This window comes from Pelobates fuscus, chromosome 10 (genome assembly GCF_036172605.1).
Source record: "Pelobates fuscus isolate aPelFus1 chromosome 10, aPelFus1.pri, whole genome shotgun sequence".
In the NCBI taxonomy this organism is placed as follows: Eukaryota; Metazoa; Chordata; class Amphibia; order Anura; family Pelobatidae; genus Pelobates; species Pelobates fuscus.
The window spans coordinates 118,405,388-118,432,615 of NC_086326.1; positions in this window are offsets into that span (position 1 = coordinate 118,405,388).

The following is a 27,228-nucleotide window of genomic DNA, read 5'->3' on the forward strand; positions in this document are numbered from 1 at the left end:
GTAGTGCTCCAATCCCCCAAACATGAGCCGAAACTTCATGAAGGTACAAGATGATCTGCACTTTTTTTTTTTTTATAAATTCTTTATTTTGTGTGTGCAAGAAATAACAAAGCATCAAACAATGCCACAACAGTATCAATAAGTGCGTGAGTTATTCAAATGCTTACATATGTGGTTTCGAGTAGACTGCACGTTTCAGAAAATTATTATGCATGACAGAATTATACATTACATTGCCGTCATTTCAACATGTAGTACCAATGTATCCAAGTAAGGTTAGTAAGTGTTCGAGTTAGACTATGCAGTGGGGGTACTTTCAGAATGCTAAGGCAACATTGTTGCTTTAAAGTTTCAATATAACATTAGGTGGTATGAATTGGGGTACATAAAGATGAGCTCGGGAGGAGCTTGGTTATTGCATGTGTCGCGTATCGGACATGTGTTGTCAAATCAGTTTACCAAGCTTTACATTTTAATACAGTTGTAGTCATTATCTAGGGGTGGGGGTGGGGTACAAAAATAGAGAAGGTGGGGGGTAGGGTACACTATCACATACATTTTCTTTTGTTGTTGTGCTGTGTCGTTCACGGTCTGTTTGTGTCGTGGTGTCAGGTGGGGCCCCTGGGTTCATGGACCGTGGTCGGTGTGACTCTGTCCTTTTAGGGTCTCCCATGTGTGCGTATATTTGTGCTGGCTGTTCTGTGTTGTCCTGGGTTGTGGGTTGATTCCATTTGTCCTGTGGTGTCACGGTTCCCTTGTGTGGTGTTTGCGGGTCTGCCTGTCCTAAGGCTACGTGGACCTTTGATTGGGTTCCCTTGTTTTGGGATTGTTATAGTGTGTCCCGGTTTGGGGGGATTGAGTAGTCTCCGTTGGTTTAATGCGTGTGTCAGTCCTTAAGCCTCCCGATGTCTCCTCATGCTTCCGGGTTTGACAGAGCTTAGCCACACCCCCATTGACGCGGTCTGCTATTTAATGCGACCGCACCAGCTGATAGACGCTGGATTATTGAAACGCGTACCGCACCTAATTCACCGGCTCACATACCTCGCTGAGACGACCACATGCTACTGGACCGGACTGGAGGAATATTCAAGTCCCCAACATCTCTCCTCTTCACCGACAAGTGCCTGCACTCTCTGCAACCATTCACTGAAGCAACCGCCTCAGAGGAGAGCTGGGGACACAATCCCTCTACTTCTAGAAGCTAAGTAACTTACAGTCTCTGAGATAAGAGCTAACAATGCTAAAGCTTTATTTCAAATTACTAAAGTCTGCTATCAAGTTGTCCAGCAAGGCTGCTACAGCTTTCCTCAAATCAAGTATTATTCAAGTTCAGCTGTACCTGTCTTGCTACAGAAAGTCTTTATTTCAACTTACTAAAGTTTGCTATCAAGTTGTCCAGCAAGCCTGCTACAGCATCCCTCAATACAAGTACTATTTAAGTTCTGCTGCACCAGTCTTGCTACTGATAATTCCAATGTATACGATCTCTTATAATTTGAACTGTTAACAAGAATCACGGACTCTAATTAATTCTGAACCTTGTCATTGCTAACTGAAGCAAACCGTTTATTATTTAAAGAAACAGTACCTGTAATTCTGGAACTGAAGTCTCAGTTCCATCTAAGTGTCTTAATAAAATATCAAAGTCCAAAGAAATCTGCAGTTGTGTTCCACATCATTTACTGTGAACGTGACAGCGTGTTGTTTGTCTGTGTTGTGGCGGGCTTGTGTCCATTCGGGTCCTTTGGGTTGTGCCTGTGTGGTTGTGGTTCGGGGGAGTTGGGTTAGGTTATGTGTTTTTGTGGCGCCTTTTGGAGGTCTATGGTAGGGTGCCCGTAGAGCTTCTCTATGTGTGGTGTGTCCGTGTATGTTTTAGGTGGGGAGTGGGAATTCATAGAACCATAGGTCCCATATTCTATGGAAGTGTGTGGTCGTGTCATGGATCAGAGCGGACATTTAATCTATTTTGATTGTCTCTTTTATCTTGCGGTGGACCGTGTCGAGTGATGGGGTGTCGGGGCTACCCCATTTTTCAGCTATGGCTCTTCTTGTGGCCAGTGCGATTTTAACTATTAACTTGTTTTGACCCCTGGGTGTGTTTGTTAGTGGTTTGGATAGGAGCCACGTCCACGGGTCTAGTGGTATGTTTGTGTGGAGGATCTTCGTTGCCATGGAGCGCAGATATTTGGCCTTTTTGAGTTGGGGATTGTATGCATTGTTTTTCAAAGGGTGTGAGTGCTTTGGTGCCTGCTTGTTGAATTGCCGGTGTTTCGAGGAAGCTTTTGATCTGGATGTGGCGGAACATGTCGAAGGTACGGTATGGCGTAATTTGTGGGAGTTCTGCGAACGGTATTGGTTGTTGGTGTAACGGACCGTTTTGCTTACAAGAGGATAAAACCCAGTTTAGGCGATAATCCCCTTTTCCATTGACCAGCAGCTACTATAAGCACCAACTTCCCGAACTCCCAAACTGCACGAATTCACCAACTTTCGAACAGCAGACACACGAACCCTGGAAGCAGCCGAACAGGAAAAGCAATACGAACAGCTTACACTCCTGGCAGTCGGCATACAGTCCCCTTTCCCCCCAAGAAAGAGACACACTCCAGCTTCAGGGTTAAACAGCAACAACAGACTGGCTCATCCAGCCTGGCTTTTATTTCCAACTCACACATACAGGCCACACCCAGGGGGAGGCATAAAAGAACCAATGACACAGAGGTTACCTCCCACACATCCCCTCCCCTTAGTGTGACACATAATCCCATTATGCATACAGTTTAAAATATACTTTTACACAACTTTCATAACTTTGAAACCATACATCACATCCACATAAAAACCACATATTCAGACTCAGCATACTTTAAACATAAACACTCTCAAAAATCATACCAATCCCTTCAGTAAATAAAAAGTTACACGGAAGTCCTTTTATGACCGACCGCAAGCACCTTTTCTTGCCCAAAATAGTTCCATGGATTTGGGCTGTGCGGTCGGTCCCTTCCTGGTATAAAAACGACTAAGTCCCGTTCGAAGTGTGTTCGGTACTTCGACTTTAGTCGAAGTGTCGAAGTGCAGTCGATGGTACGGGTCGGCGGTGTTCGAGTTAAAATGGCCGCCGCCACGTGGTCCTTTGTCCGATGCCGGTCACTTCGACGACTTCGACACCTTCGGTAACTTCGACACTTCGGCAACTTCGGCTGCATCCGAAGTGCCCTCTAGTAAGTGCCAATCCTTCTCCCATAGTCATTACATGGGCGAACACTGTTCTTAAAGGGCCCAATCTCTCAGGGCCATAATTGCTGGGCAGGAGGCTAGCAACCAGGCTTCTCCAGTTCACAGTGGCGAAGTTGGTTTCGCCACAAATCTCCCTTTTACCAATTAGACTAACAGGGTACCTGACCTCCTGCCGGTCAGTGCCCTGGTTAGTCCAGCAACCCACCCACAAAACAGAAACAACAGAGCAGCCCACCCATAATAAACGTTTACTACACCTGGGGGAAGGAGAATCTTGTCCCGGTTCAGGTGCCTCACCACGGCTGTGTGGGGGACTGGTAGGCTGCCTTGGTGGGTTGCTGAGTGGGCAGAGACCAGCGGTATTCTGTCCCGGTGCCAGCACTACCACGGGAGTAGTCTGGTTGGAGCCTGGTTGCTGGAGACTGACTGTCTCCCCTTTGGATACACCGCTCTGTGGTTGGGGGACAGGACCGACCGTCCCTACCCCTTGTGCTGTAAGTGCAGAGACTACGGTCCCATCTGCACAGATGTGGGGCTTAACATCTCCCCTTGGTGGGTTAGGCTGCCGCTGGAGAGAGGGTGTCACAAGCTCCTCTCTCTGGACGGTAAACTGCTGCTGGGGAGAGGGGTTAGCAGGCTCCTCTCCCTGCCACTCTCTCTGCTGGTGGAAAGGGGGACTGGCTGTCTCCCCTTTCATTCTCTTGTCCAGCTGCTGGGGTGCGAGACTGACTGTCTCTGCTCCCTGCAGGACACACTGCTGCTGGGGAGGATGGACGACACCATCAGTTCCCTGGGGTACACACTGCCGCTGGGGAGGAAGGACGGCACCTTCTGCTCCCTGGGCTATATACTGCCGCTGGGGAGGAAGGACTGCACCTTTGGCTCCCTTGGGTACACACTGCCGCTGGGGAGGGAGGACGCTGCTCTCCTCTCCCTTCACTTCACACTGCCTTCTTGGCATATCACTTTGCTGCTGGGGGGCAGGAACAACTACCTCTGCCCCATGTAACTCAGCCTGCCGCTGGGGAGGAAGGACTGCACCTTCGGCTCCCTGGGTTACACACTGCCGCTGGGGAGGAAGGACGGCACCTTCTGCTCCCTGGGCTATATACTGCCGCTGGGGAGGAAGGACTGCACCTTCGGCTCCCTTGGGTACACACTGCCGCTGGGGAGGGAGGACGCTGCTCTCCTCTCCCTTCACTTCACACTGCCTTCTTGGCATATCACTTTGCTGCTGGGGGGCAGGAACAACTACCTCTGCCCCATGTAACTCAGCCTGCCGCTGGGGAGGAAGGACTGCACCTTCGGCTCCCTGGGTTACACACTGCCGCTGGGGAGGATGGATGACACCATCAGCTCCCTGGGGTACACACTGCCGCTGGGGAGGGAGGACGCTGCTCTCCTCTCCCTTCACTTCACACTGCCTTCTTGGCATATCACTTTGCTGCTGGGGGGCAGGAACAACTACCTCTGCCCCCTGTAACTCAGCCTGCCGCTGGGGAGGAAGGACTGCACCTTCGGCTCCCTGGGTTACACACTGCCGCTGGGGAGGATGGACGACACCATCAGCTCCCTGGGGTACACACTGCCGCTGGGGAGGGAGGACGCTGCTCTCCTCTCCCTTCACTTCACACTGCCTTCTTGGCATATCACTTTGCTGCTGGGGGGCAGGAACAACTACCTCTGGCCCCTGTAACTCAGCCTGCCGCTGGGGAGGAAGGACTGCACCTTCGGCTCCCTGGGACACACACTGCCGCTGGGGAGGATGGACAACACCATCAGCTCCCTGGGGTACACACTGCCGCTGGGGAGGGAGGACGCTGCTCTCCTCTCCCTTCACTTCACACTGCCTTCTTGGCATATCACTTTGCTGCTGGGGGGCAGGAACAACTACCTCTGCCCCCTGTAACTCAGCCTGCCGCTGGGGAGGAAGGACGGCACCTTCGGCTCCCTGGGTTACACACTGCCGCTGGGGAGGATGGACGACACCATCAGCTCCCTGGGGTACACACTGCCGCTGGGGAGGGAGGACGCTGCTCTCCTCTCCCTTCAACTTGCTTGGCCACTGGGGTCTCTCCCAACCTGCCAACTTCCGTGCCCGCCCTGCTCCGACCTGCATGTACTCTTCTACTTGTCTACTCACAAGCTGCACGTATTTCTCCGGGGGTTTGGGTCCGAGGAAAATCAGCCGTGATCTCAGCTCTTTGCAGTTGGTTCCTTGTAGATAGGGTCGCTGTACGGGTACTAGCGTTGCCCTCAATTTGTAATCCAGGAATGGTGTTGTCTGTAGCTGTCCCTCTGGTTGTAGGAACGATCCCACCGCTGCCACCAATTGTAACGGACCGTTTTGCTTACAAGAGGATAAAACCCAGTTTAGGCGATAATCCCCTTTTCCATAGACCAGCAGCTACTATAAGCACCAACTTCCCGAACTCCCAAACTGCACGAATTCACCAACTCTCGAACAGCAGACACACGAACCCTGGAAGCAGCCGAACAGGAAAAGCAATACGAACAGCTTACACTCCTGGCAGTCGGCATACAGTCCCCTTTCCCCCCAAGAAAGAGACACACTCCAGCTTCAGGGTTAAACAGCAACAACAGACTGGCTCATCCAGCCTGGCTTTTATTTCCAACTCACACATACAGGCCACACCCAGGGGGAGGCATAAAAGAACCAATGACACAGAGGTTGTCGGTTTCGGTGATACTTCAATTTTGATAGTTATGGCTCGCTTCAGGTATGATGTGGACCTTTACCGACAAAAGGTCACTCCGGGTCATTCTAAGCTTAGCGTGTCTTATGCAATCTATAGCTGTATACGGAGTAGACCCTTCCGTTCCCAAATTACTTATAAATACTGTTTTCCTTAACCATTCTAGATGATAATTTTGATTTATCACTAAAATAATTCAGTGTCTGAAGACCCAATAGGCACTGTAAAAATATTGTAATAAATGAAACAATGACTCAAATAAATATAAGATAAAAGTGTATTGGATGAATGTAACAGAATGCAAAAATAGTCAGTAAATAATTAATCTTATCAAAGTATTAGTGGCTTACAGCATATGTATAGTGTCAAGTGAGAATGGAATAATGGTTGAATGTATGCCTGAGTGAATGAATGTTAAAGAATGACAACGTCCTATCCTTTCTCCTTCAGTTAAATAGCCATTTTGTCCTCCATAAAGCAGCCCCCACCTGTGTGATTTTCCCAAAAAGGTTTTCTAACTTGTTACATGATGTAATGTATTGCATATCTAAGTTTGGGATATTCCCTAAATGGCTCGAGCTTGTAATTAGCTTACGAAGTGTTTTTGTATACATTTAACTGACAGCACATGTGTTTTTGGAATATTCTCTAGAAGGCTCTTGCCTGTAATTAGCTTACAACGAGTTTTGTATACATTTGACTGACAGCACATGTGTTTGTTCTAATTTAACTTTAACCTTGTGGAAATGTCATTGAAAGTGTAACGTTTTTCAAATCTAAGCTAAGTTAAGAAGCCTATAGTATTTCATACAACCAAATGTACATTAGTATTAAATATACATATACATATATATTGCAAACTGCACATTAAATAATGATCCATACTCCACACTCCCCCACTTGTTTTTCTTCTATGACAAAACCAAAAAGAAAAACAAGAGAAAAACTGTGAAAAATCTAAAACAAAACAACACTTGTGCCAAAGAGAAGAAAAAAAAAAAGAGAGGAAAGAAGAAAAAAAAAATTGAATACAGCAATAATGAAAGCAAAAAGTCACATACAAGTGGTACCAGCAGAAACACAGGAATAAGAAATATAACACAGAGTGACGTAGTAAACTGTGTTAAAGCTACATTAAAGTTCTTTAGAGATCTTGATTGAAGAAGTCAAATACCAGTATCAAATTTGGAAGTCCAATAGAAGGAATATCAGCGACATAGCAAGAAATATAGTTCATGGAGAGTGCAGAATTAGAGATCAGGCCGCAGAATGAAATAGCAATTTGCAGCATGAGATTCACCCATAAAATAGCAACAATAGAACGGTCACAGCAACCAAACAGGAAGTTTGAGAAGTAGGATAACCATGATAGCTCCTCAACTCCTTAGGTGTATGCAAAGTTTAGGAAATCTTCGTCAGAGGTAGTATGCAAAGTCTTCATCCTAGTACTGATCGTACCCATAGACAGTAGAGCAGTCAGTAGGAACTCTTCTTAGAAATATAAATTCTTCACAAATAAGTGTAATAAAAGCAGCTGGATGTACGTTGACAGAGAAAGTTACTGATAATAGAGTGTAGCTGGTAAACCTGTCATCAGAATGTACCACTTAGTATTTAAAATAAAGAGACAGAAACGCCCAACTGCTGTTTAAAAATAAAAGTAAGGAACCAGTCATGACATAGAAGAAAAGCAAAATGGAGATCTAAAAGAAAACAAAAATAATGTAAGAACATGGACACAGAATACAATCCAAAATTAACGAGGAGTGGGAAGCTGAGAGGGATCCAAAGATACAGAATAACCATTTAGTGTATATAATGGGAGAAGACGTTTATGCTTAGACTCTAAGTCCTCCAACACAGCCACCTTTTTACACAGATTACGATGTAAACGTTTGAAATAGCAACCACTGATACAGATGAATAAAAATAAAATCAGTTTTAAGAGAGAAATAACTACAACTGGATGCAACATTATATTAAAAAAATGTGTAGCAGTATTACTGTATCCCAAAACAGATTCCCACCATGAGGTCTGACCATCTTGTTTAACAGCAGCAGAGACCTGTTTAAGAATCCCTTGTTTATGTGTGACAGTAATTTGAGCTTGGTGCGAAACACTCTTTAATGAATTAAGCAATGTCGTAATTGATGTTGAGTCAGTTAACCATTTTTTCATCTCAGAACCCAAACCTAAGGGCAAATCTGACATGGAAAAATCAACAATACGTTCCCATGATAAATCCAAACTTATGTTAGTAAGTTGAGGCATAGTGAAGTTCCATACTGAAGAAGCAATGTAAGACACAGGAATGGAATTACACCACGTGCCAGGCAATAAGTGAGTGCTGAGAAGGGATTCGTCCATTGTTTTAAAAATAATTTGATCAGGCTGAAATAAGTGAAAACAAACACGATCTAACCCCAAGTAGTAGACAGGATTTGTAACATTAAATTGACCATGAAAACTACATTCATCCTGATTAACCCAACATGTTTCAATAGTAGTTTTATATTGGGATGGAGAACATATATAAGAATTAGCATTAGAGTGACACAAAGAAATGTCTACAAGGGTCCAGTTGGAACTATCCGTACCCTGGGCTACTCATTGATGTGAACGTTCAGGCAACAATAATGAACCATTAGACGGTAGGCCAATTGTAGCTAAACGATAAATAATAGCATCTTTGCCTGCCCATGGTATTAATGTTTGAATGGCACATCTTTCAAGTGAGCAGTCAGATAGAAGAACTTCCCACCACAAAAGATGAGTCATCGCAAAGTCAGTCACAGATTTTGAAGCAGCAAGACTCAACGAAGCAGGCCATCTACCAGACCATAAACTTTGCAACTGAAGTTTAAGATCGGCAGACAGATCAGCCTGAACCTGTGAACATAGCATTGCCCATGCAGTATCATGAGTAACATTGTAAACTGAGTCAACCAGAGTGTGAAACTTATCAGAAATAATCTCAGTTGTATCTACCATAACATGAGTTTGATGCTGTTGAAGCTTAACAATATTAGTATTAATACCATATTGGGTATCCAGACCTGTAGAAGTATGAGAGGCTAAAGAAGCAAGTTTATATCTTAGAATTTCTGAATTAATTTGTGCAGCTGATCCCATGACACTACCATATGTACCTAACCCAGTAGCTAAAATATCTCGTCTAGGGCGATGGTGTGATCGAAGTGATACATTATATAACATGCTTTCATGAAACCACCACTGAAAAGCTCTTTCCTGTACTGATACGAATGGCGTACAATTGGAATATTGTGTGGAAACCAACCATTTATTTAATTGTAAGTGCCAGGTAACCAAACGATATGAAACATCATATGCTACTTGTGTAGCAGAGTCTAAACGAACTTGAATAGGGTCACCTTCCATAAATGGAGGTGTGGTAGATTCTGGTATAGGAGTAGAGGGAGATACAGAAGCTATAGGAGTAGAAGGTTGAGCTATTTCATCAATTCTAACTATAAACTGTGGAATACCATTGTCTGTACATTGCCATTCACCTACAGAATCAGAGGGGTTGGAAGTATCAACCAAAATAGTCGCAGGCATTGCAACCGAAGTAGAGTCCTGGACTTCTGGACTTCCACAGGTATTAAGATTATCCATGTTAGCCATAGGGCGGCGGTTAGAATTATGAAAAATGCCAGAAGTAGTAGATTGCAAATCAATACTGCATATCAAACAAATATTTTTATCAAGATGCGGAAGTGCACCATATTCTGGAATCAGAAGATGGGTTTTATTAATAAACCATAGCTGAGCATAGTCAAATTTTGGAACACTTGCAATAAAAAGTGCAACAAATTGTGGGGATGCAGAACTATGAGAAATATGATATATGGGACGGTTAGATTTAACACTATTACGCTGAAAGTTAGACAATAAGGAAAAGATAAGGTCAATGCTGGTAGTAGGGTGTGAGACTAAATATATAGGTTTAAAAGGAGCAAGTACTTCAGAAGAAGTGACAAGACGCTTCTGCAGATTATGATTATCTGGATGCCAAATGTTAGTAAAGGTATAGAGCAAACAAATCACTGTAACGCATCCCATCAAGCAACATGTCCAAGATGCCATAGTCTAATTTGTAGGTTATGAAAACCAATAAAATAATTAGTTATGATCAAACTGTAAGTTACGGACACCAAACTTCAAATATAACATGAAAAATGTGGATAAGGAGATTATTACACAACGTTACTATTTATTATTAGTAAATACATAAAAGTATCACACTATGCTAACATGCAACACGTGCACTATGCTAACATGCAAACATGCAACACGTGCAGAAAGTAGTCTAGCCAAAGCTAGTTTTGTACATCCGGTAGGACTGTTTTTATTTTTCTTTGTCCATATGAAGATTAGATGTAAAGGCGCCGATCATTCATAATGAACAGTAGAGTCTGGAACAGCCGTTCTAGAGTCTCAGTCCCTTTGTACACTTTCTGAAAAACAAAGTAAATATAGAATAACAAACACAGGGCTTTAAGAGCCCTTAAACAATTTAAGCTGCATTGCATGCTTGTAGACATTTAAACCATCTGATTTTTGAATAAGATAAACTGAGGGTCCCACTTTGTCCACATTAAGATATGGACCTTCCCAGCAATCTTTAGGAAATTTCCTAGGGTTTTTCTGTCCTTGTTTAAGCATGCACACAGAATCTCCCACTTGGTATTCAGTGAGGTCAGATTTTTTATCAAAATCACTTTTACTTTTTAAGGCGGACACCGCATCTGTGTGCAGCGCCTGTCCTTGTACAGTGGTGAGCCATAGAGAATGTTCTTTGGCCCATTCTTCATTGCATAATGCTACCGAGGTAGATAAATCCATAGGAAGCAAAAGGCGTTCCCAGGAAGGCATACTGCGTCCAAAAAGAACTTCATAAGGAGACATCTGGCTAAGATTCGTCTCTGCTGGTGTTCTTGTGAAAACGATTGTTTTACATTATGTAAAGTCATTTCCATATCATTATATTCTTTTTCTATTCTAGCATGATGTGCAGAAATTTCCTTCAATTTGTCATCTGATAACACTTCGTTAGCCTCTAATTGAGGACCACGTGTTATAGGATTACAAGGAACAAGATCAGTTTTAGAATGTTCAATTGGCAATTCTGGATACAAATGTGTATACGTGGGAGGAGCAGTGGGGACAGAGGTTACTTGTGAAGGAAACTCAATATTTTCATTTTTATGCTCCATCCATATTGCATTGTCGTCTTCATTAATTAAAGCAGAAGGAAGATCGACTGACAAGGTGGCAATCTGATACCATTTGTTTTCATGAGCAACAGGGGATTTTTTAAATATAGCACTTCCCCGTGCTTTACCTCCTAGTTTTAAAGAAGGAGAGTGCTTTGTACGCAGGCATTGTAAGGTGTCTACAGCTTGATCAAGAATTATATTTTTGGATTCTAACTTATGAACTTTATCTTGTAAGAATCCAGCAGTGTGAGCTGCATTTTGTGCCTGGGTGCGGTAATCTTCTATTTGTACATGCAGCGTATTAATAAGAGAAGCTTGCAGATTAAAACTAACTTGCAACTGTTCAATCATTTGAAGGGACATTAATAGCATATCTAGTAAAGCTTGCAAACTCCTACCCTTTTTTACGTTGCTATCTTTAAGCTGCATTATTGAGGGTAATACTTGAAAAATGTCCTCTAGAACAGTGCATCACTTATATTTTCGCCCAACTTAAATGGACCTCCATATTTTTTTATCCAACATTTGATAAATTCTTGAAACACAGAAGGGAAAGAAAACAAAACAGGGGAATCAACGGATCTCTGTTCAGTATTTAAATCAATAGGGTCACTTGAACTAGTTTCAAGATTACCTATCCTGGAAACTTAAAGAAAGACATACTTACAAAACGAGAATCCTCCCGACAACTGAGTACACCGTGTTCTCCACTGCAAAAGACACGACTAAACCTCCCGGACGAGCCCCCAGAATGTCGGTTTCGGTGATACTTAAATTTTGATGTAATGTATTGCATATCTAAGTTTGGGATATTCCCTAAATGGCTCGAGCTTGTAATTAGCTTACGAAGAGTTTTTGTATACATTTAACAGACAGCACATGTGTTTTTGGAATATTCTCTAGAAGGCTCTTGCCTGTAATTAGCTTACAACGAGTTTTGTATACATTTGACTGACAGCACATGTGTTTGTTCTAATTTAACTTTAACCTTGTGGAAATGTCATTGAAAGTGTAACGTTTTTCAAATCTAAGCTAAGTTAAGAAGCCTATAGTATTTCATACAACCAAATGTACATTAGTATTAAATATACATATACATATATATTGCAAACTGCACATTAAATAATGATCCATACTCCACAGAGGTTACCTCCCACACATCCCCTCCCCTTAGTGTGACACATAATCCCATTATGCATACAGTTTAAAATATACTTTTACACAACTTTCATAACTTTGAAACCATACATCACATCCACATAAAAACCACATATTCAGACTCAGCATACTTTAAACATAAACACTCTCAAAAATCATACCAATCCCTTCAGTAAATAAAAAGTTACACAGAAGTCCTTTTATGACCGACCGCAAGCACCTTTTCTTGCCCAAAATAGTTCCATGGATTTGGGCTGTGCGGTCGGTCCCTTCCTGGTATAAAAACGACTAAGTCCCGTTCGAAGTGTGTTCGGTACTTCGACTTTAGTCGAAGTGTCGAAGTGCAGTCGATGGTACGGGTCGGCGGTGTTCGAGTTAAAATGGCCGCCGCCACGTGGTCCTTTGTCCGATGCCGGTCACTTCGACGACTTCGACACCTTCGGTAACTTCGACACTTCGGCAACTTCGGCTGCATCCGAAGTGCCCTCTAGTAAGTGCCAATCCTTCTCCCATAGTCATTACATGGGCAAACACTGTTCTTAAAGGGCCCAATCTCTCAGGGCCATAATCGCTGGGCAGGAGGCTAGCAACCAGGCTTCTCCAGTTCACAGTGGCGAAGTTGGTTTCGCCACAATTCTCCCCTTTACCAATTAGACTAACAGGGTACCTGACCTCCTGCCGGTCAGTGCCCTGGTTAGTCCAGCAACCCACCCACAAAACAGAAACAACAGAGCAGCCCACCCATAATAAACGTTTACAACACCTGGGGGAGGGAGAATCTTGTCCCGGTTCAGGTGCCTCACCACGGCTGTGTGGGGGACTGGTAGGCTGCCTTGGTGGGTTGCTGAGTGGGCAGAGACCAGCGGTATTCTGTCCCGGTGCCAGCACTACCACGGGAGTAGTCTGGTTGGAGCCTGGTTGCTGGAGACTGACTGTCTCCCCTTTGGATACACCGCTCTGTGGTTGGGGGACAGGACCAACCGTCCCTACCCCTTGTGCTGTAAGTGCAGAGACTACGGTCCCATCTGCACAGATGTGGGGCTTAACATCTCCCCTTGGTGGGTTAGGCTGCCGCTGGAGAGAGGGTGTCACAAGCTCCTCTCTCTGGACGGTAAACTGCTGCTGGGGAGAGGGGTTAGCAGGCTCCTCTCCCTGCCACTCTCTCTGCTGGTGGAAAGGGGGACCGGCTGTCTCCCCTTTCATTCTCTTGTCCGGCTGCTGGGGTGCGAGACTGACTGTCTCTGCTCCCTGCAGGACACACTGCCGCTGGGGAGGATGGACGACACCATCAGTTCCCTGGGGTACACACTGCCGCTGGGGAGGAAGGACGGCACCTTCTGCTCCCTGGGCTATATACTGCCGCTGGGGAGGAAGGACTGCACCTTCGGCTCCCTGGGGTACACACTGCCGCTGGGGAGGGAGGACGCTGCTCTCCTCTCCCTTCACTTCACACTGACTTCTTGGCATATCACTTTGCTGCTGGGGGGCAGGAACAACTACCTCTGCCCCCTGTAACTCAGCCTGCCGCTGGGGAGGAAGGACTGCACCTTCGGCTCCCTGGGACACACACTGCCGCTGGGGAGGATGGACGACACCATCAGCTCCCTGGGGTACACACTGCCGCTGGGGAGGGAGGACGCTGCTCTCCTCTCCCTTCACTTCACACTGCCTTCTTGGCATATCACTTTGCTGCTGGGGGGCAGGAACAACTACCTCTGCCCCCTGTAACTCAGCCTGCCGCTGGGGAGGAAGGACGGCACCTTCGGCTCCCTGGGTTACACACTGCCGCTGGGGAGGATGGACGACACCATCAGCTCCCTGGGGTACACACTGCCGCTGGGGAGGGAGGACGCTGCTCTCCTCTCCCTTCAACTTGCTTGGCCACTGGGGTCTCTCCCAACCTGCCAACTTCCATGCCCGCCCTGCTCCGACCTGCAGGTACTCTTCTACTTGTCTACTCACAAGCTGCACGTATTTCTCCGGGGGTTTGGGTCCGAGGAAAATCAGCCGTGATCTCAGCTCTTTGCAGTTGGTTCCTTGTAGATAGGGTCGCTGTACGGGTACTAGCGTTGCCCTCAATTTGTAATCCAGGAATGGTGTTGTCTGTAGCTGTCCCTCTGGTTGTAGGAACGATCCCACCGCTGCCACCAATTGTAACGGACCGTTTTGCTTACAAGAGGATAAAACCCAGTTTAGGCAATAATCCCCTTTTCCATAGACCAGCAGCTACTATAAGCACCAACTTCCCGAACTCCCAAACTGCACGAATTCACCAACTCTCGAACAGCAGACACACGAACCCTGGAAGCAGCCGAACAGGAAAAGCAATACGAACAGCTTACACTCCTGGCAGTCGGCATACAGTCCCCTTTCCCCCCAAGAAAGAGACACACTTCAGCTTCAGGGTTAAACAGCAACAACAGACTGGCTCATCCAGCCTGGCTTTTATTTCCAACTCACACATACAGGCCACACCCAGGGGGAGGCATAAAAGAACCAATGACACAGAGGTTACCTCCCACACATCCCCTCCCCTTAGTGTGACACATAATCCCATTATGCATACAGTTTAAAATATACTTTTACACAACTTTCATAACTTTGAAACCATACATCACATCCACATAAAAACCACATATTCAGACTCAGCATACTTTAAACATAAACACTCTCAAAAATCATACCAATCCCTTCAGTAAATAAAAAGTTACACGGAAGTCCTTTTATGACCGACCGCAAGCACCTTTTCTTGCCCAAAATAGTTCCATGGATTTGGGCTGTGCGGTCGGTCCCTTCCTGGTATAAAAACGACTAAGTCCCGTTCGAAGTGTGTTCGGTACTTCGACTTTAGTCGAAGTGTCGAAGTGCAGTCGATGGTACGGGTCGGCGGTGTTCGAGTTAAAATGGCCGCCGCCACGTGGTCCTTTGTCCGATGCCGGTCACTTCGACGACTTCGACACCTTCGGTAACTTCGACACTTCGGCAACTTCGGCTGCATCCGAAGTGCCCTCTAGTAAGTGCCAATCCTTCTCCCATAGTCATTACATGGGCGAACACTGTTCTTAAAGGGCCCAATCTCTCAGGGCCATAATCGCTGGGCAGGAGGCTAGCAACCAGGCTTCTCCAGTTCACAGTGGCGAAGTTGGTTTCGCCACAGTTGGTTTCTGTAGAAGTGATGTAGGTGGGTGAGGTCGTTGTCTTCGAAGCGGGCGAAGTCTTTGGGCGTCATGCCCGGTGGGAATTGTGTGTTGCGGAGTATCGGAGTTAGCGGTGAGGGTTGTGTTGTGAGCCCCCTTTTTTGCGTGATTTTTTCCCAGATGTTGATGGTGTTTATTATGGCTGGGGATGTGCCGGGTAGGGGGGCCTCACGGATTTTGGTAGCCAGATATAGAGGGAGGGGAAGTCTCTACCGAAGATGTCGTGTTCTAGGTCTACCCATCTTTTGACCCCGTACTGGGCGTGCCAGTTTTGGCCTTGTGCTAGTTGGGCCGCCTCATAGTAATGGGTAAGGTGAGGTAGGCCTAGTCCCCCGGTTCTGTTGGGGACGTATAGAGTTTGCCGTTTGATTCTGGTGCGTCGGTTGAACCAGATAAATTTATCGATTGTGGTTTGGAGCAGTTTGAAGTCGGTTCTCCGGATGGGGATCGGTAGGGTTTGGAACAAGTATAGAAGCCTAGGGAGTACATTCATTTTAACTGACACCAGTCTACCCAGCCAGGATATTGGCATGTTTTGCCAGGTGGATATGTCGTGTGTAATTTTTTTGTATTGTGGGTGTGTAGTTCAAGGTGTAGCTGTTGGAGAGGTCTGCCGGTAGGGTAACTCCCAGGTAGTGTATATGGGTGGCGTTTAGCTTGAGGGGGTACTTGTCTTGTATGGTTGTTGCCGTGGGGGGGTCTATGTGTATAGGCAAGGCTTCTGTTTTATCTATATTTAGTTTATATCCCGACACGGCTGCGTACGTGTCCAGGGCTTGTAGGAGGGGTGGTTCAGTGATTGTGATGAGCAGGATTGTGATGAGCAGGTCGTCTGCATATGCTGCTGTTTTATATACTGCTTCGCGTATTTTGAGGCCAGCAATGTCCTTGTTGATTCTCAGGGTCTGTAAGAGTGGTTCCAGGTAGAGTGCGAAGAGGACCGGGGATAAAGGGCAGCTCTGGCGCGTACCGTTGTAGATCGTGAAGGAGGGGGGTTGGGTAAGCGGGAGTAAGAGGTGAGCTTGTGGCGTGGCATACAGTACCTGTAGGGCGTTCTGGAAGCTTTGCGGGAATCCGAATTTTTCAAGGGTTGCTAACAGGAAGGGCCAGAGCAGTCTTTCAAAAGCTTTTTCGGCGTCCAGTGATAAGAATAGTGTCGGGATCCGTCTTGTGTGGGCTGTCCATATGAGGTTGTATGTGCGTCTGGTGTTGTCGCTTGCCTGTCTTGTTGATATGAAGCCTACCTGGTCTGGGTGGATTAGTTGGGGTAGAAAGGGATTGAGACGGTCTGCTAGTAGTTTGGTGAGCAGTTTGATGTCCACATTGAGGAGAGAGATCGGTCGGTAATGTGCCGGTTCTAGGAGCGTTTTATTAGGTTTCGGGAGGAGGCATTTGTTGGCCTGTAGCATGTCCGGTGGCAGGGGTTCACCATCCATGATAGCGTTGTAGAGGTTGCAGAGGTGTGGGATGAGGGTTGTTGCGTATGTTTTATAGTAAAGGCCTGTGAACCCGTCCGGGCCCGGGCTTTTGTTGGGTTTCAATGTTTTTATTGTCCCTGACAGTTCTTCCGGCGTGATAGGTCTGGACAGTGTTTGTGCTGCTTCTGTGGGGAGAGAGGGTAGGTGTACCTGGTGTAGGTAATGTTCTATGAGCGGTTTGGCGTGTGCGGGGTGTTGTCGGGTTGCGGGTGAGTGATCGTACAGTGCTTTGAAATAGTTTTGGAAGACGCTGGCTATCTCAAGTGGGTTCTCTGTGATGGTTCCTTCTGGTGTGGATATTTTGTTGATCTGTTTGCGTTCTGTTCCTTGTTTGAGTTTGCGCACGAGCAGTGTGTCCGCTTTATTCGCCTTGTCATAGAAGAGTTGTTTCGTCCATAGTAATGCTTTGGTCGAGTCCTTCGCCATGTAGTCTTTAATGTCCGTTTGGCATTTTTTAATTTGGTCATTTATGTCTGGTGTTGGATTGAGTTTGCACTTAGCCTCTAGAGTCCTGAGAGTCGTTAGTTTTTGTTCTAGGTGGGCCGTCTGTTTTTTTTTGTGTATCGTTGCTTGGTTAATCAGGACTCCCCGTAATACTGCCTTTTGGGCAGCCCATAGGAAACCTTTGGAGGTGACCGTATCCTTATTTAGTGTGAAATATTCGGTGATAGCGTGGGCCACGTTTTGTCGAATTAGCGGGTTGTGAAATAGGTTGGGGTTTAAGCGCCAGGTCCAGGGCCGTGTTGTGCCTGGTAGGTTTAGTGTCAATGTGACATCCGCATGGTCTGACCACGTAATGGGTCCTATAGTGGTGCTGTTGACCATGGGCACCAGCGTCAGGGATATCAGAAATAGATCTATGCAGGAGTGTGACTGGTGTGGGTGTGAGAAGAAGGTGTAGTCTAGGGTGGTGGGGTGTTGGGATCTCCAGGCGTCGATCATGTGGGTTCTTGAAATGAAGGCTGCAAGACTTTTGTCCGTTTTGGCCGTTGGTTGGTGGCGTCGTGCTCGTGGGTGCGATTGTGTGCGGTGTCTATCCACCGCTGGTGATGGGGCCGCGTTGAAGTCCCCGCCTAGAATTGAGTGGTGTGAGGGGAAGAGAGCTAGGTGTGCTTGTATCGTGTGCCAGAATGCCCTAGAAGGGGTGTTCGGCACGTAGATTGATGTGATTGCGTAGGAGTGCGTGCCTATTTTGCCGGATACCGTGAGGTATCGGCCTTGTGGGTCAGCTATCGTTCGGTGGATGGATAGGGGGCACGATTTTCGAATGATGATGGCTACTCCGTTCTGTTTGTCCTGGGGGGAGCTGGCGAAGTGGTTGACTCGGTAATGTCGGCTTAGGAGAGGGAACTGTTTGGCTTGGGTATAGTGTGTTTCCTGGAGGAGGAGGATGTCCGCTTTCGATCTATTGGCCCATCGCATGAACTGGTGCCTTTTGGCTGGGTTGTTCAGGCCCTTGCAGTTTATCGATAGGCAGGTCAGAGTGGCCGGCATGCCGGTCAGTGCGGTGTCTATGTGGTCACGTGCGTTTCGTGGCGTTGGTGGAGCGGAGAAGGTATGTGCAGTGTACCTTAGGGGGGGATTGAGACGAGGTGGGTATGGGGGGGTGTAGGTGGGGGAAATCCTGGTCTTATTTGTCTCTTGCCAGGCGATGTTTGGGCGGTTTGAGGCTTTAGATTGGATCGTTCTCTGAAGTTGGGTCAGATGTGGTGGTTGTGGTTGTTTGTACGTGTGTGAGGTGGAGAGTGGACTATCTACATGCCAGTCGCTCTCCACCCCGGGGTTTTTTGTGTGGGTGCGACTCTGCGGGGTGTGGCGTCGTGGTAGCGCCGTTACCTGGGTGGATGATTGGGTTGTTGTATGGATGGGGGGGTGTAACCATCTGGTTGTTCTATGGGTGTGGGTGAGTCCACTTTTTGTTCTTGTGGTTATGCCTTCGCTTGGGTTGTTGTCTTAGAATGTTATGTGACTCAAGTCTGATGTTTGGGGTGTAAGCTGCTGCGGTCCTGATGTTGTGACCTTTTTGTGTCGATATTGAGTTGTGTTAGGGAGTGTGAGCTGTTTGGGGTCGTAGCTCGTGTCCCTGTTGCGGGGTGGAATCCCCCTTTCTGTTTTTGGGTGTTTGTGTGATGTGCCCATCTTCGTTGAGTGCTGTGCTAGGGGTTACCGTGTCCCCTCTTACTGCGGTGTATTGGTGGGTGGGCTGGGCTGATGTTTTCCTGATATGGTTTGGTCTGGGGCTGTATTTCTCTATGTGTGTATGGGGTTTCGAGTCCTTGCCCCTCTACTCCTGCCCTGTCGCCCTGTTCCCATAGTGGCCTTGGTGGCGGGCGGTGGGGTTTGTTTTTCTTCCCCTCTTTGCGCGGCTCTGGACCGCTGTGAGTGGTGTAATTACTCCCTGTTCCGGGGGAGTGGGTGGGCCTGGTCCTGCTGATTCTTAGGGGGGTGTATGTCACCCTCGTGAATTAACTGTGCTTGACTGTAGCTAGTTGTTGAGGTGCTGTTGGTCCCTCGTTTGTGGGACTCGCGGCTGGTAGCCGTTGTCCTTGGTTTGTTGTATCCCCGGTTAAGGGGTGGTTTAGGGGTCAGGCTGTGTATCTGGGCCAGATTCGGCTGTGGTGATTCGGGTACCTGTACTTGGGGTGGTTGTGAGTCAGGGCTTTGCATATCCAACCGGAGGGCCTGTTTTTGTGACCTGTGCCCTTTGGCTGTGGTTAGGTATCGTATGGTGAGGTGTTACCGTCAGTCCCCTGTCTATTTGTGCCACTGTCAGTATGATATATGTTCTCTGTGCGTAGGGGAGGCGTTGACCTGGAATATGCGGTGTTAACCTGGAGACATACATTTATTTCATACATTTATCACATTTGTCACATTTGGTACATGGATCTCAGATTTAGCCAGCGTGCCTGGGTCTGCTAGAAACCTGTGTTACGCTCCCAGTTCTCCCTATGTTTAGGGTAGGTTTTGAGTGCTGGAATGCGGTTCTGACCTGGGAGTATACGGTTATAACATTGGTAGCATAAACAACCAGTTTAGCTGCCGCATCTAAATTTGTCATATAGCCATGCTATGCTATCTGTCCTCCCTATATGCAGGGTAGGTGTTTAATCGGAGAAAGTGGTTCTGACCTCTAGGCCTGCGTTTGCAACTTTGATGACCGGGGTAACAGGTGTGGTTGGCCTGTGGGTACATAGTGTGGGACCTTGCAATACCATCTGTTCTCCCTGTGCTCGGGATGGGCTTTATGTCGGGCTGTGTGGTTCAGACCTGGGGGCATGTTTATATCTTCTGCAGCGTAGACAGGTGGTGTAGCCCGCCTGCCTTTGGGTGCTACGAGTTATGGTGTTGCCATGTCACCTGTCCTCCTTGTATTTGGGGGTGCGGCCTCTGGTCTTGGTCCCTTAGTGGCTAGGTCTGGGTGCCTATTGTGCTTGCGGGCCAGGTTTCAGCTGACCCGTACTAAGCGCTTTAGCGGTTGGTCTCTGATTACGAGGGGTTGTGTGGTAGTGTGGGGATAGGGTCACTTCCTCCGGTGCTTGCCTAGCCTCTTATGGTTGCTGTCCTTATGTCTTAAGCACTCTGCTCTCTAGGGGCCTAGAAACCAGGACGTTACGGTCCCTGTCGGTAGGTATACCGGTTATAATGGGCGGATCAGGGCTTGGCTGAGCCGTGGGAGGACTGTGAGCTATGATCTGTCCTCTACATTTCTGTTTTGTGGTATTCAGCCATGGTCTATTGATATTGGACTTCCTGCTTTTCGGGGCGGCTGGGGCGGCTGGGGCCCCGGGCCGAATGGTCCTGTCGGGAGGGCAGTGGCTTATGCTAATTTTCAACTAACTGCAGTGAGGCCTCGTGAGGCTACATTCTGATCCCCCGGCGTGCACAGAGGGGTCTTCGGCCCCTATCTATAGGTCCTCTCTGTATGACCCCCTCTGCGCGCCCGGGGCGACCGGTGCCCTGGGCTCTACCGCCCGTACAATTAAATAATTTTGTGAACAAATTTAACAGGTGTAACTAAACAATTTTCAACTGTGGTGTAACGTAGATTATACTACCAGGTAATCATTGTCCGTTGTCAGCAACCTTGGGTGGGAGGCTGGCGCCCCGTATAAGCTCTGGGGTGGCACCGGCATGGCGTTTCAGGTGTCTGGCTGCTCCACACCCCGTGGTGAGGGTGAGGGCCTCCGCTTGGGCTGTGGACGCGCAGGGAGCGATCGGGTACGTCCTTTGCGGTGGATGTTCTCCGTCGGGGGGGGGATCGAGTTCAGTGGCAGGTGGTGTAGAGGGATTGATACCGGAGAAACTGACGGAAGCCGAGCACAGAGAGATGGACACAGGTTTCTTCAGGAAGGAAGAGATCTATATTCGATTCACCGACCGGGACTCAGAGGGACTAATGTCACCAAAAACAGCAAAGTCTGAGCCCTGATCATACAGTGTAGGTCCTTTATATAGGTATATAGCTCCTCCCATAATCAGCTCCACCCACACGTACTCTTACCCAATCAACAGAACAAAGTCTAACGTCCTGTTTGACCACATGGCTTGCCCAACACAATGGAGGAGGGGAATTCTCTATATCCTGTATTCCTGCACATGCTCCGTACACTACTGATTGTATCGTTGCCACGTGCAACCAACCGACCGATACATCAGTATATGCACGTGCACATACCACGTGGCAATCTCGGCCTACTAAATTTATTTTTACCGAGATTCCACCACATTCCCCCTTTGATGCTTCTGATATTTCATAATTCCAGATGCATCACTTAATCAGAGTTTGCTTACACCTCAAGTTGCCATAAACCAGACTAGACTTTGCGCCTCTCTAAAGATACGAATCCCTCAGCATTCCTCTTCCTGTACATGTTCTCCTTGATTTAGAGCCTCATACCTATAAACAGCCATTATCTGTGCAGCGGCCTTTCTCTCTGCTATATTCTCTATAATGCTCTGCACAGACCTAACTACCAAAGGAATCAGACATGGCAGGAGAAGGCACAACATCAAGATTAGCATGACTCCACCTACCAATGCCTTGAGTCCTCCAAGCTGCTCATACCAATTACCAAACCAACTACTCGGATTATACCCTTTCCATACTTGAGTAGGCACATGTGCTAGTTTAACCATATGGCTAGTAAGCTCAGCTATTGCTTGCCCTTCATCATCTATTTGAAGACAACAATTGCTTAGATTAAACTTCCCCCATACACCTCCCTCTACTGCCAATAGGTAATCTATTTTGGTAGACGGCTGTCCTCATCCTAGTGTTATGCTTTGCTAGGAGATTAAGCGCTTGCGATGTTTCATTGGTAATTATCTCAACCACTGCCTGTAACCTTATGATACGGTTGAGCATGTATATTGGGGTTCTATATCCAAAAGTACCATCTTCTGCCCACGTAGCTGACCCATAATAATCTATAATACGCTGGGGAGGCCACTCATTATCTTCCCAGGTACCTATCTCTAGGAGTCCCCTTTTCTTTCTATGATTCACATCATATACTTTAACTCCCAAAGTCTCTCCTGTTTCAATTGGCAACAAGAAGAAGGATGGTTTGAGCATACCTAATACACATGCCCCTTCCCAGTCCTGTGGTAACTCTGAATAGGCTTTCTTACCACAGATCCAGTACAAATTTGCTGGAGCTTTCCAACTAGATGTAGCAGATAAGTCAAACCACACATCCTTTAAATTGGTATAAATTGCAAACGGATTAGGTGGTTCGGAGACATTTGAAGCTGACCACCAAGTTGTATCTTTTGTATCATCATTATAAGCTTTTTGCCCTAGACAAGTCAATTCTCCTACAGATGTATTAAACATTATTCCTTTCCTTGCTATGCAAACATAACCTATAATGGAGGTCTTTAATCGCCACTCAGATTTACCTCTAACACTCATTTGATAATCAGTTTGAGAAGATATTAACTGTTCAACTGTCTCAGAACCGGAATACATTACCTCCTTTGCTTCCCATGGCCATTGGTCTCCCATATTAGTACCTCCACACACATAGCAGTTGGTTACATTAAGACTACCAACAATACACTTGGCTAAATCAATAAATAAGTTCTTCGCGTTATGGGGGATCTTATTTTCCACACTCATCTCCTCATAGAAGGAATGGAAGACCTGATGAGTCTGGGTTGCCACAGTGTGGCAAAACCAACCTCGCCACTGGGCCCTGGAGAAGCCTGTTTGCCCGCCTCCTACCTGCTGACTATGGCCCCTGGGTTATTTGGGGCATATTGTATTTTATTGTGCGACTGCTGGCCCTTTAAGCACAGTGAATGGTATTTTATTGTACTGCTGCTGGCCCTTTAAGAACTGTCTGGGGACATATTGAGACTTTGGGTAACAATACCCTTTAAGACTATGGCCCCTGAAAACGTATGGACTTTTATTCGGTGTGTATGGCCCTTTAAGAACCGTCTGGGGACATCTTGTAACTTTGGTGAACAATGTCCCTTTAAGACTATGTCCCCAGACCTGTAAAATAACTTGCCCCTGGCCTTCCCCCTCTTGGTTCAGTAAATAGGGCTTACTGAACCAAGTACCACACAGGCAGACCACCCAGAAGTTAAAGTGTGCAGGCAATTTACCTCCCGGGCTGTGAGGTTACTGCAGGTTAATTGCACGTGGCAGTGGCCATCTTTGTTCAGTCGGACACGGTCAGCGGTGTATGCTAAAGATTCTGTGGAACTGAAATCGGCTACACATTTTACCGAACACCGCTGACCCTTACCTTCTTCCATTCTGAACTTGCAGCTCCAGAGACTAAGTCCCGTTTGAAATGGGACTTAGTCGTTTTTCGGCATGAAATTGACTGACCGCACAGCCCAAATCTATGGAACTGTTTTGGGCAGGAAATTGTGCTTGCGGTCTGTAACGGCTACCCAGGTAGAGAGAGGGTATCTGCCGTTGAAGACGTCCTTTTTCCCTGCAAGCTGCTGTGGAGAAGTAAGCTGATGTAATCCCATCCACGATATCCAGAGCGAGAGTCAGGTTCAGCTGTAACAGGAGCAGAATAACATCCCCAAATAATCCCCTTCCAAGAACGAGACAAGGCTACGTTTTGAAGGGTCAAGATGAACTGAGGACTGGAACACCCAGCCTGCTCCCAGGGGGAGGATGAAAACAACCAATTATACACAGGGTAACACCCCCACGTCTCCTCCCCTCAGATAAACACATAACACAATTATAACGTACAATATTTTACCCCAGTTCTGGATGTACCCCCCCAAAACAGGGGGTACACCTTTAAGTCCAGCACCGCTTGAAAGGTCTTGGTTAGGGGAACAATCTGTCCAAATTTCAGCCCATTCGGTTGTGGGGTTCGGGAGTTATGGATGTTTGAAGTTTTGACCGACTGCACGGATTTTCTAGCCGAAAAGAGTTCCACAAGTTTTGGCCCTGCAGTCGGTCTCCGTTCGCCTGTTAAAACTATACGAAATTCTTATCATCCACAACTATCTCCGAGTTCGCTGGATTCCCCATAGCTGATTAAGTGTAACTACCGAATGGCCCGTCGTTCGGTAGTTCCAGCACGAATTTCTGGGCGTATGGAGGTCTCAGCGGTGTTCGCCTGTTTGTGTATCCGTTTTTAGTTCCATGCGTTCACAGGCAAACACCGCTGTTCGCACGCAAGATGGCCGCGAACACGTGCAAAAGTCCCGAAATGGCGGCCACCTATATGTTATACACGGAGTTCGTGCGAAATGATGCGAACGGCTGGAAACAGGCTGGAAAGGTAAAACATGCTTTGTAATATATCAAATCAGTCCGGTGTTCGGTAGAAATCTGCCGAAAAGTAACAAATTAAATTACCGAACAGATGCTTTATCCGGCATTTCACTGTTTTATTCCACAGGGCTTTGGTGATGGTGAAGTTCTGTTACACGGTCGGTCATAAAGGGACCTCCAGCTAACTTTTGATCCATTTGAGGGATTTGGCTGATTTTTGGAAGGGTTTATGTTTAAAGTGTGCTGATTCCAAATATGTAATTGTTATGACGATTGGATGTAGGGTTTTAAAGTTATAGCACATGTATAAAAACTGTATTTTCCCTGGCTGTAATAATTATGTTAACTGGTTATCTGAGGGGAGGGGACCTGGGGGTTGTAACCATTATGCTATTGGTTGTTTTGTCCCTCCCTATGTGCGGTCCTGTATTCTCAACACTTGTAATAAAAGCCAGGCTGGATGTGCCAGTCCAGAGTTCCTGTTTAACCCTCAAAGTGAAGTGTCGTCTCATTATTGGGGGAGGATTTATTGCATGCTGTTCCAGTTTGACTGCTAGGAGTGCAAACCTATTCGCATGGTTCCTATTCAACTGTCTACAGCATTCAGAGGCTTGAGAGGATTCATATGCTTCTCTGATTCGGTGATTGTGGTGTCTGCCAGAGTGCTTGGAGTCCTCAGGAAGCGCTAGGAGCATCCATTAACGGAGGTACCAAGTCGGGGTGCCAGGCGATCCGTTACACACAGTATCGGTCTCTATCCCTATAAATAATATTGTCCCAGGATCCAAACCTGTTCCATATATCTGGAACCCAAATAAGTTCCCAAACCTATTGTGGCGAAACCAACTTCGCCACTGTGAACTGGAGAAGCCTGGTTGCTAGCCTCCTGCCCTGCGACTATGGCCCCTGGACATATTGTACTGGAAAAACTATATTTGGGCATGTAATAATGTATATTACTGCTACTGGGCCTTTAAGGGCCATCTGTGGATCTATGGGGACTTTTGGGATACTGTACCTTTAAGACTGTGGAGCGTAGTACAGTAATCCTGCCTTGAATACTTTAATGTCATGTATGTATTTTTGTATGCAGTTAACCTGGGTTATATATATATGCAGCATTCATCTGATTGTTCGGTAGAATCACTCCATTCATTGTATTGAGGAAACTACCGAACAACCAGACCACCCAGGACTAAGTGTGCCTCCAATTACCGTTTGCAACAATGTTGCAAACGGGTAATTGGCAATCAGTGTAGTGTGGTCTTTGTCCTCTGGGTGGCCGCCATTCGGGAAACAAACACGTGGCGGCGGCCATCTTAAACTACCGAACAGCGGTGTTTTACCGTCGAGTGTCTGGAACTAAAATCGGACACTTGACTAGGCAAACACCGCTGAGACCTCCATACTTCCAGAAATTCGTATAGGAACTACCGAATGACCCGCCGTTCGGTAGAAAGAAACATACGAACTAGGGGATTCATGCGAATCCCACTTAGTCTCTATAACCCAAGTAATTCGTCTGTTTCATTCACTTGTTTGTGACCGACCGCAGGGCCAAAATGCATGGAACTGTTTTCGGATACTTTACCCATGCGGTCGGTCAAATCTTTGGAACCTCATATCTCCCGAACCATTCATCCGAATGACCTGATTCTTGAATATGTTGTCCCCCTGAATAAGGGCTATCAGGGGATACCTGTTTTGGAGGTGTAGCATATGTATTTGGGGTACATCCAGGAATTGGGGAAAAGGGTGTACGGTATAATTATATTAAGTGCTAATCTAAGGGGAGGAAATGTGTGGGAGGTACATCCCTGTGATTGGTTAATTTCATCCTCCCCCTGGGAGTGTCCTGTATGTACTTGTTTGTAATAAAAGCCAGACTGGGTGTCCCAGTCCAGAGTTCCTGCTTAACCCTCAAAATGAAGTGTCGTCTCGTTATTGGGGGGGATTGGATTGTAAGCTGACTGCCAAGAGTGTAAGCGGATTGTATGCTTTTCTTGTTCAGCTGTTCCAGTTCGGAGTGTTATTTCGTATCCAGATCGGGAGTTTGGTGTGCTGCAGTAGCTGTGCCTGTCTCTAGAAAAGGGGATTATCGCCTAAACAGATTTTTCCCCTTTTATGCTGAAACGGTCCGTTACACCTATCTATAAATAGTTCTGGGTCATTGATAAGTAAATGGACTGGGTTACGCTCCATAGACTTACAATATGGTTTGGTAGGCAACTTAGTGACAATCATATCCTTATCTACTGTCTGTCCCCAGGTTGCCCACCCTACACAGGACCAATACGGACAATAATTATAATCTTTATTACGTTCTTTCCCATTTAAGATCACCACATACATTCCACGGTTTTCTACCACCTGATATCACCTTACATGCATCAAATAGCAGAACACCTGAAGAATGTACGGTTTCTAGTATG